We start from the raw sequence: 10,555 nt of genomic DNA, 5'->3' as shown, positions 1-10,555 counted from the left end.
TTATTATGCCTCAGAACATGAAAATTCTTGGATGTTTAAGAATTTTTACGAAAAGTTCCGGAAAAATTACGGAACGTGTTGTTAAAATCTCCCCCTCACGGTGACTCATGGCTAGCCGTGAGGCGTCGGACGGATGAGTAATTTTTACGGAACAGATCGTAGAATTTACGTGACGATTGACACTTTTTATTGAATTTTCCTTCGCTCCCAGATTACGTTTCGAAACGTAATTTTACGTCTTTTTTCTGGTAATTTTTATTGAATATTTCTCTCCGTGTGACTACCTGTCTGGCTCTTTCTACATAGTCCTGCTCCCTCATTGCTGGTTTGGAAATCAACTAAATATCATTCTAATGCATGAAATATTGAATGCCGCAGACGCGGGCAAATCGATTCCGTTCAATGCTGGCGCCATCGGCCGCCTACTCTATCTGCGCGTCCGGATATTGCGCGGGTAAGAACACGCATCGATGCATCGGCGTGGGTTTACATGTTCATATCTCGATTCTCTCCCGTCCAGATATCGTCATGGGAAAATCGTCATTTATTCGCCATGCATAGAGGATTAAAAAGATTTTTAATGAAATTAATGATTGTTTAGAATGCAATTTACACTCGTTATTACAGTTTTAATTAAAACATGATTACGAACCCCCAAATGACTAATGAATCATCCGTGCGGTTTTACGGGCATCAAGTTTTTCATTTTTCCCCTCTCCCCCCTTTGACGTGAATATTTTCGTCGAGAAGGTTCGTACCATGGAAGTGGTTATTGCATAGCTATTATGTTTCAGACCGCGCGTGTACGCAATACCTTGTAAGTGGTACTTGAATGTTGCAGAGGCTTTACGGGCTATGAGCATGCAAGATGACGCAAGGTGATGATGGGTGATAATGGCCCAGGATAACGGCACTTTTTTTCCTCCGCAAAAGCACCGAATTCGAACTGAAGATTCATGCCACACTGACAAAAACAAAGGTTTTTCAGAAATACGTCTTTACTCATATTAAAGTAGCTCTACCCTTGGGCCGGGCTACGCTGTACTTTTGGATATTTTCAGTTTGTAAATTTTGCAACTAAATTGGATGGAAAAAAATTGAAAAAATTCATACCCAGTCAGTATTATCTAAGTTAAATTTCGCAAAATACTGATATTTTTTCAAACATTTCCCTCTTATAAATAAATAATAAAACTTGTTTGCAAAACGGTGGATTATTTTTTATGAGTTGTCAAAAAAATTCTTGATTTTTTCACATCTAATGAAAAAAAATTCAGATTTTAATCTTCGATTACAATGGAAATGTTGATTTTCACATAAGACACTGGGTTAAATCCTGATTTTTAAACATTTCTTCTTTGAAAAACCAAAACGATAATTAAATTGAGACAAAATATTAGAATTCTGAATCTAATCGAGTTTTCTGCAATTTTTTTTGCAGTTTTTAATAATCTTTGAATTTACCGTAAGGGTAGAGATACTTTAAGAGACTTCTGATTTGAAAATTTTCAAGAGTAAAATATCTTTTTTTTTTTTTTACGGCCTCGGAGTCCCTTTTCCGGGTCCCATTCGGCACTCTATCCAACCCTATACATGCGGCTGTGGATTCTACACTGTACCGCATTCGCACTTCTATAGAACATAGAAGTAGCATGGGGAAACCACAGAAAACCCATGCCGGTACAGGCGGTTCCTCTATTAGCAACCTCCCGCTCGCCGGAGCCTTCCGTTGAAAAATTCGGTTCCACGGGGAATCGAACTCACAACCTTTCGCACACTAGACTTGCGTCTAATCCACTCGGCCACCGACGTCGGTGAGAGTAAAATATCTTGCACCCAGAAAATAAAAACTTTCGTTAAGTAATTTTGTACTTGTCCTAAAGACGAGGACAATTTCTTGACGACAAGAGAGCGATTTCTCAAACCAAGTACAGTAGAGGCTTCGTATAAGATACCTCACGCTTCGAGCGCTCGAGGCCTACCCCACTCTCGACACTTTTATCGCCTCCCGAATGTTTATGTTCCATGGGCTTCTTATAAGATACCTATGGCCCCGGTCATTTTTCAACGGGAAGAGAGAAGTTATAAGACCCAAACGGTGTTCAGGGTCAAACGGGAGGGACGAACGAAGTGATCATGAGGGTCTAACGACCTTAAGGGGGGGTCACACCACATTTTTCAAGTAATGGAAATATACATCGATTTTTTTTTCAATTTTCCCATCGAAAAATCGTAATTTTTGGTCTGTGATTATTCTCGAGTCCACCAACAATCCCCCAACATCAGCTGCCATTCTATCACGCGGGGTTATGCTCGTTTATATGAAACGAGAGATAGTAGTTTATCGTTTTGGCTATTCAATAGTCACAGACAAATGAATTCTTAAATGAAATAACAATATGATATGACAAATCTTGTAACTCAGGGAGAAAATATTTCTTGATAAAATTCTCTCTATAAAAGTATATTTCAGGGCGAGTGCCACGGGGTTTTTCACTCATGTGGAGTTAGCGTCCGAGCCGAAGGCGAGGACTAACCAACCACGCGAGTAAAAAAACCCCACGGCACTAGTCGTGAACGATATTTTTTCGCAGTGATTTTCACTTTTAAGAGTTTGGGGAAGGATCAATACCAATCCCCGGACGAGGAAAACTGAATGGGGTTTTTCACTCACGTGGAGTTAGCGTCCGAGCCGAAGGCGAGGACTAGCCAACCCCGCGAGTAAAAAAACTCCATGGCACTAGTCGTGAACGATATTTTTCCGCAGTGATTTTCACTTTCACGAATTTGGGGAAGGATCAATACCAATCCCCGGACGAGGAAAACTGAATGAGGTTTTTCACTCACGTGGAGTTAGCGTCCGAGCCGAAGGCGAGAACTAGCCAACCCCGCGAGTAAAAAACCCCACGGCACTAGTCGTGAACGATATTTTTCCGCAGTGATTTTCACTTTCACGAATTTGGGGAAGGATCAATACCAATCCCCGGACGAGGAAAACTGAATGAGGTTTTTCACTCACGTGGAGTTAGCGTCCGAGCCGAAGGCGAGAACTAGCCAACCCCGCGAGTAAAAAACCCCACGGCACTAGTCGTGAACGATATTTTTCCGCAGTGATTTTCACTTTCACGAATTTGGGGAAGGATCAATACCAATCCCCGGACGAGGAAAACTGAATGAGGTTTTTCACTCACGTGGAGTTAGCGTCCGAGCCGAAGGCGAGAACTAGCCAACCCCGCGAGTAAAAAACCCCACGGCACTAGTCGTGAACGATATTTTTCCGCAGTGATTTTCACTTTCACGAATTTGGGGAAGGATCAATACCAATCCCCGGACGAGGAAAACTGAATGAGGTTTTTCACTCACGTGGAGTTAGCGTCCGAGCCGAAGGCGAGGACTAGCCGACCCCCGAGTAAAAAAACCCCACGGCACTAGTCGTGAACGAAATTTTTCCGCAGTAATTTTCACTTTCACGAGTTTGGGGAAGGATCAATACCAATCCCCGGACGAGGAAAACTGAATGGGGTTTTTCACTCACGTGGAGTTAGCGTCCGAGCCGAAGGCGAGAACTAGCCAACCCCGCGAGTAAAAAAACTCCATGGCACTAGTCGTGAACGATATTTTTCCGCAGTGATTTTCACTTTTACGAGTTTGGGAAAGATCAATACCAATCCCCGGACGAGGAAAACTGAATGGGGTTTTTCACTCACGTGGAGTTAGCGTCCGAGCCGAAGGCGAGAACTAGCCAACCCCGCGAGTAAAAAAACTCCATGGCACTAGTCGTGAACGATATTTTTCCGCAGTGATTTTCACTTTTACGAGTTTGGGAAAGATCAATACCAATCCCCGGACGAGGAAAACTGAATGGGGTTTTTCACTCACGTGGAGTTAGCGTCCGAGCCGAAGGCGAGAACTAGCCAACCCCGCGAGTAAAAAAACTCCATGGCACTAGTCGTGAACGATATTTTTCCGCAGTGATTTTCACTTTTACGAGTTTGGGAAAGATCAATACCAATCCCCGGACGAGGAAAACTGAATGGGGTTTTTCACTCACGTGGAGTTAGCGTCCGAGCCGAAGGCGAGAACTAGCCAACCCCGCGAGTAAAAAAACTCCATGGCACTAGTCGTGAACGATATTTTTCCGCAGTGATTTTCACTTTTACGAGTTTGGGAAAGATCAATACCAATCCCCGGACGAGGAAAACTGAATGGGGTTTTTCACTCACGTGGAGTTAGCGTCCGAGCCGAAGGCGAGAACTAGCCAACCCCGCGAGTAAAAAAACTCCATGGCACTAGTCGTGAACGATATTTTTCCGCAGTGATTTTCACTTTTACGAGTTTGGGAAAGATCAATACCAATCCCCGGACGAGGAAAACTGAATGGGGTTTTTCACTCACGTGGAGTTAGCGTCCGAGCCGAAGGCGAGAACTAGCCAACCCCGCGAGTAAAAAAACTCCATGGCACTAGTCGTGAACGATATTTTTCCGCAGTGATTTTCACTTTTACGAGTTTGGGAAAGATCAATACCAATCCCCGGACGAGGAAAACTGAATGGGGTTTTTCACTCACGTGGAGTTAGCGTCCGAGCCGAAGGCGAGAACTAGCCAACCCCGCGAGTAAAAAAACTCCATGGCACTAGTCGTGAACGATATTTTTCCGCAGTGATTTTCACTTTTACGAGTTTGGGAAAGATCAATACCAATCCCCGGACGAGGAAAACTGAATGGGGTTTTTCACTCACGTGGAGTTAGCGTCCGAGCCGAAGGCGAGAACTAGCCAACCCCGCGAGTAAAAAAACTCCATGGCACTAGTCGTGAACGATATTTTTCCGCAGTGATTTTCACTTTTACGAGTTTGGGGAAGATCAATACCAATCCCCGGACGAGGAAAACTGAATGGGGTTTTTCACTCACGTGGAGTTAGCGTCCGAGCCGAAGGCGAGGACTAGCCAACCCCGCGAGTAAAAAAACCCCACGGCACTAGTCGTGAACGATATTTTTCCGCAGTGATTTTCACTTTTACGAGTTTGGGAAAGATCAATACCAATCCCCGGACGAGGAAAACTGAATGGGGTTTTTCACTCACGTGGAGTTAGCGTCCGAGCCGAAGGCGAGGACTAGCCAACTCCGCGAGTAAAAAAACCCCACGGCACTAGTTGTGAACGATATTTTTCCGCAGTGATTTTCACTTTTACGAGTTTGGGAAAGATCAATACCAATCCCCGGACGAGGAAAACTGAATGGGGTTTTTCACTCACGTGGAGTTAGCGTCCGAGCCGAAGGCGAGGACTAGCCAACCCCGCGAGTAAAAAAACCCCACGGCACTAGTCGTGAACGATATTTTTCCGCAGTGATTTTCACTTTTACGAGTTTGGGGAAGATCAATACCAATCCCCGGACGAGGAAAACTGAAGGTCAGTACGAAAAATATATTTTTATGCTGTTTTGCTCTCAGTACACAATTTTCCGTCGTACGCGGGGGAGCGGGAGGGAAGTCCAATTTTCCCCAAACCAATAGTGAAACGTCTCAAATCTCCAACTCCTCCCAAGCCTATACAATACATCCAAGTCCCAGTAACCAGGCACGTCTGTGCACTGGCGCGCACGTATGTGAGTTGACTCCAAAGTGAATGAATCCAGGAAGGTAACCCGATGCAGTGTAAAGGCCCTCAGTTGGCCTCGGTCTCGCGCGCGCAATAGCGTCCAACTAAAGATTACCCAGACTCCCTCTTCCTCCTTAGCCCGTATCACGATGACAAATACTCCCGGAAATACCGTTCGAGCGGAACGGACTGTATTTTAATTTCCGCGATCGTCCAATCCCACCAATACAAGAGATATCGAAATGGAAAGGCCGAGGAGTTATGCCTCATGATAATTAAACGATGAATAACATTTATAAAAATTACTGAGCTGGTGAAAAAAAAAAAATGATGGGGTTCGAGGATCGTAAAGCACTGATCCCGTTACAACTGACAGGTAAATGTTATATATACCGATCACGAGAGGTGGCTATTGCTCATGCAAATGTAGGATACACTCGAGTCGTTTGGACACGGAGATGTGCACTTGTGCAGTTGTAATGTTCAAATTTCATGTATCAACTTCCTGTGTCAGCAACACCTCTGATTAATGTGTCAGTGAAATGGCTGTAATTTAAAGACACCCGAGACAAAATGAAAAATAAACGTAAAAATAACGACTCTGAGATTTGCAAATGGAGATGAGTATTTTGAATGATCGCGTGTGGTGAATGTGTCTCAAGGTCTCACGTCAACAGACTACGAGGTCACAAACCAGGGGATTATGTAACCGTTTGGTTCGACGAACTGTACCTCACGTCAATCCCTCGTTTTATGGTTATGCAGGTATCGCCGAGCAGGAAATTAACCAGAAATGCTGTACTTGGCTCGTATTTTATCGATGAATTTAACAAACTTTTTGTTAACCATTGGAAAAATTATGAGGAGTAAGCAACGAATGGGCGCACGGAAAAGGAAATGACGATTGAATATAAACGAGTTATGCTGAGAGAGGAGAGGACGAATGGACTCTCTTTCAAACAGCTTCGAGCAACAGGAGAGCAAAGTAAAATGGAGATTGCGCGAGTATACGTCCTAGGCCTGTCTCGCAACTCTTGCTTAATTGACGCTGAGATCCTCTTCTTGGGATGTCTACTATACTTTGCCGCGTCTTGTGTGTAATGCTTTCTAAGCCCCATCTACTCGCTTAGTATCCCAGGAGGTACAACAACTCTTCGCAGCCTTCGCTCTTGCACTAGACGTTATGGAATACTCGTGCGAGTAATATATATCGCACTGGGAGAAAACATTCGACTCCTTTAAACTCATTTCTTTTTTTTTCTCTGATCCTTTAATTAGTTTGATATCGTAGCTCTTGATCTAATTGACATTTATCGATTTTTTTTGCTCTCGTTGAGTAATATTTATGTCATTTCGATTTTTCTGAGGGGGGGAGGGGGGGTTATTACGTAATAGTAATTCCATGAAATTCTTGGTGGATGGCTTTTTAAGGAGAAAATAGTGCGGGAAGTTGTGAAGAATCACTCACCACAAGGAGAATAGTTCATGTCGGCTGGCGCAGACTTTTTGTTCATCTTCTGAAATAGAAATGAAAAAGAATTTTGAAAACTTTTGAATGTTTTTGGTTGCAATGGCAGGTACACTTGGGAATTTTTTTTCGCGTTATTGTTGCATTGAAATTTCGAGGAATTTCGACATTGAAAAGTGAAATTTTTGTGGAAAAAGCAATGAAAGCTGTAAATTTCAGTACAACTATTCCTGGAAATAGATGGAAATCAGGAAAATTCAGGTTAAAATATTCGTGGATTTTCAATTAATTAATATAATGTAATGTAATTTGGAAATGAATAAATCAAATTTCAAATTTCACCGGTTTTTCGTTGCAAGGGTTAACTTGCCAACGCGGCCATCGCCCGAGGGCCTTCAGCCAGGGAATGTTGAATGTGGAGTGGATTTTTCAGTTGAAAATTCCATGGAATATTCAGTTTGAAAATTGTGTTGAATTTTCAGTTGAATATTATGTGGAAAATTGTGATGAAAAATTGGTGTGGAATTTTGGCCCGGCCGGGGCTCGAACCTGGGAGCTTGAGGTTGTGAATCTCATGCTGCTACTAAGTGCGCCACACAGCCGGGTTTGGAAATGAATATTATTCTGTGAAAATTCAGAAAAATCAGGAAAATTCAGGATAAAATTGAAGATTCATGTCTTTTCGTTCGTGAATATTCATGTTCCACTGAAAACTCACAAATTCCAGTGAATTCTACTTGACATGAAACATGAAATTTCATAATAATTTTGTCTCTAAATCCAATTCAATGTCTCATCAAATTTGCTATACTATCTCTCATGAAATTTCAAAAAAATTTCAACAGCGCATGCCTTATGTCGGATAGGCTCGAACCCCTGCTTGTTATTTTCTCTCTAGACCAAATTCAATGTCTCCTGGAAAATTCCTAGTCAACTGTCCAGGATATTTCATTTCTTTATGCCAACAATGAAGGAAGAACAATAACAACAGCAAAAGCAGTAAAAATAACCAAAGTTCAACAATCCCATAACTCATCCGCGTTTGTCTCCGTAATGTAATTCATCCAAAGACACACTGTACTGTCTCTCCGATGGTACATTGATACGTCTAGCCGTACGTTTTAAACGCAAATGGCGAATAAAAAGAGAAATCCCTCAAGTGTGCGTGATTAAACTACGTAAATCACTTGGGTCAGTCCGTCCCTGGCATCCCCTTAATTAATCATTTAACGCCACTTTGTCGCGTAAAATCTACGTCTCCGGTTTCCTTCTTCCACCCTGCACTGTCTCCTCGTACGTTCACGGACCATAAATAGTAATACCCAGGCAGTAATTCTTTTCGGATTCTCTTTATTCAACTATTTCATTTAACGTTTTGTACACTGTACAGAATTCTTGCGTGACATTTGCGTCTCACATGCTGGAAATAATTACCCTGGATATTGCGTAATCTGTTTGAATACTCATAAGGGTGGGATTTGAAGAAGAATATTAAGGATGCTTAACCCATCAAGTGGACAACTCAGTTGAAAAGAAAAATAAAATTGACTGAATAAATCATTCATGTTGCAAATTATTTTTCTCATCAAATTAGAAGTGTTGTGGTGTACTTTTCCGGTCTCAAAAACAATAATTGAAGAAAATTTTCATAGATAATGGAGGACTTGTGACTGCAGTGTATTGAGAGAAAAATCTGAAGTTCGATTTACAATAAGAAAATAGTTGAGCCAGTTTTGGTGAACGATACGATTTTTTTTTGTATGCGGCACATAACATTATAGTAACTTCACAAACATAATTTTTGCAAATCAAAATGCAGTTAAACTAACCAAAGTTCAAAATTAACCACGACAAATCTATCGTGAGCAGAACTATAAAATAGTTGCAATGACTACATTCCATTGTAGTAATCACTTCTCCGGCCATAGTTACCGTAACCCATGCAAAATTGTTGAGGACTTTTTGACTATAATTCGATGGTAATGGAATCACAATCACTCACTAAAGTTCTGAAACAATCTGAACTTGCATCCTATGTATTTCGTTTCAGAACTTTCAAAAAATTGTACAATATTTCAATCAATATGAAAATTCAATAAGACCAAAAATATGGAAAAAATTAAAAACAGTACATAAATATAAATTTTACCAAAACCAATATAAATTAAGAAATTCCCTCCATTCAACTATTTCATCTCGCGTTCTCCATCCAAAATCCTTGCGTGACATCTGCGCATCACATGTCGGGAATAATTACCCTGAACATTACGTAATTTATTTGAATACTCATACGAGGAAGCTTCAGGTTAAGGGTGGAGTCGAAAAAATAATGTTAAACAGAATGAACGAATTAAGCATGCATTCACACGGTAATTCATTGACACGTTAGTGGCGAGCCCACAGTTTTTATCATTCTTTATTTTCCTATTGAATGCAGGTGCATATAAAGCTTCCTCCTCGAGTCTGGTAGCACATAACCCCGCGGCGTTATTACGCGGCAAATGCGTCGCCGGCATAATTAATACGCTCAAACCAATAAATCGGACTTTACATTCAACGGCTAGCCAATGCCTCTCTCATTCTACTTTATCATTCATCTCTTTTCTTCTGGCTGGTGGGATACATCGGAAAAGGAGAAATTGCTCACCAGTTGCTGCATACAACTCGTTTCTATCCGATAGATTGCCCTCAACTCGCGAGCTGGAGTTATTTCCTTCGGGGCGTATGCGCTTATTTATTCTAGGGGTGAATATTAATGATTTTTAATTGTTTTAATGCGAGATTCTTGGCTTGCCTCGGGCGACGAGGGCTTTCAGAAGTCGTGGAATATTTTAATTTCATGGTGATGGATGAGGGATTATTTCTGTGAAGATGTTTTCGTCAATCGGATTCCTCGCTTTATTCAAATATTTTCTGAGACAATCATATGATGCGAATAGATCTGGCTTCCTTTGGAAACTTATGAAATGTTTAGAAAATGAAAAAGGTGTTGTTGATTTCCGCTATACCAATCTATTTTCTACTGATGACTTCTCAATCAAATTTGACATTCATCTTGACGAATAATACGACGAGAAAATATCAGAAATGTTTCAACACACTAACAGAAAAAAATAGTTTTATTAAGAGAATTTTATTTGCATGAACTATCATTTGGTTGCTAATTTTCAAATAAACATGATTTCAAAGTGAATACCAGTTATCTCTTCTTGAGATACATTTGATTGAGAGAAATCGAACTTCTCTAGAATTCAATTTCCGTTTATTTGTCGCAATAATGAGGGTATTTGATTTCTTTCTATAGCCAAAAGTTTGCCAACTCCAGAAATTCGTTGGTTTACTCAAAAATCAAAATTATTCTCATGACTAAATCTCTTAGAATTCTTTAATGTCTAAAGGAGGTTAGGCGGTGTTTGAGGTGAATTTGAGAGTGAATTTCTGTGGTTCCCGGTAGCTTAGTCGGTAAGAGTGCCCGGCGCGTATCTGG

At 41.3% G+C, this 10,555-nt stretch overlaps 1 protein-coding gene across 1 annotated transcript in view; it reads right to left on the bottom strand.

Annotated features, from left to right (window-relative positions):
• LOC107037805 overlaps positions 1 to 10,555 on the bottom strand; it is a 150,512-nt gene that overhangs the window by 38,010 nt on the left and 101,947 nt on the right. The window contains exon 3 of the mRNA XM_015256558.2: positions 7,069 to 7,117. The gene's annotated coding sequence lies outside the window, so the exon portion shown is untranslated. The remainder of the gene's footprint in view (positions 1 to 7,068; positions 7,118 to 10,555) is intronic.

Source organism: Diachasma alloeum, unplaced genomic scaffold, assembly GCF_001412515.2.
Source record: "Diachasma alloeum isolate Michigan unplaced genomic scaffold, Dall2.0 Dall_scaffold_00271, whole genome shotgun sequence".
NCBI lineage: Eukaryota > Metazoa > Arthropoda > Insecta > Hymenoptera > Braconidae > Diachasma > Diachasma alloeum.
Note: the sequence above shows the minus strand (reverse complement) of the source record. Positions and strands in the feature narration are given on the sequence as shown.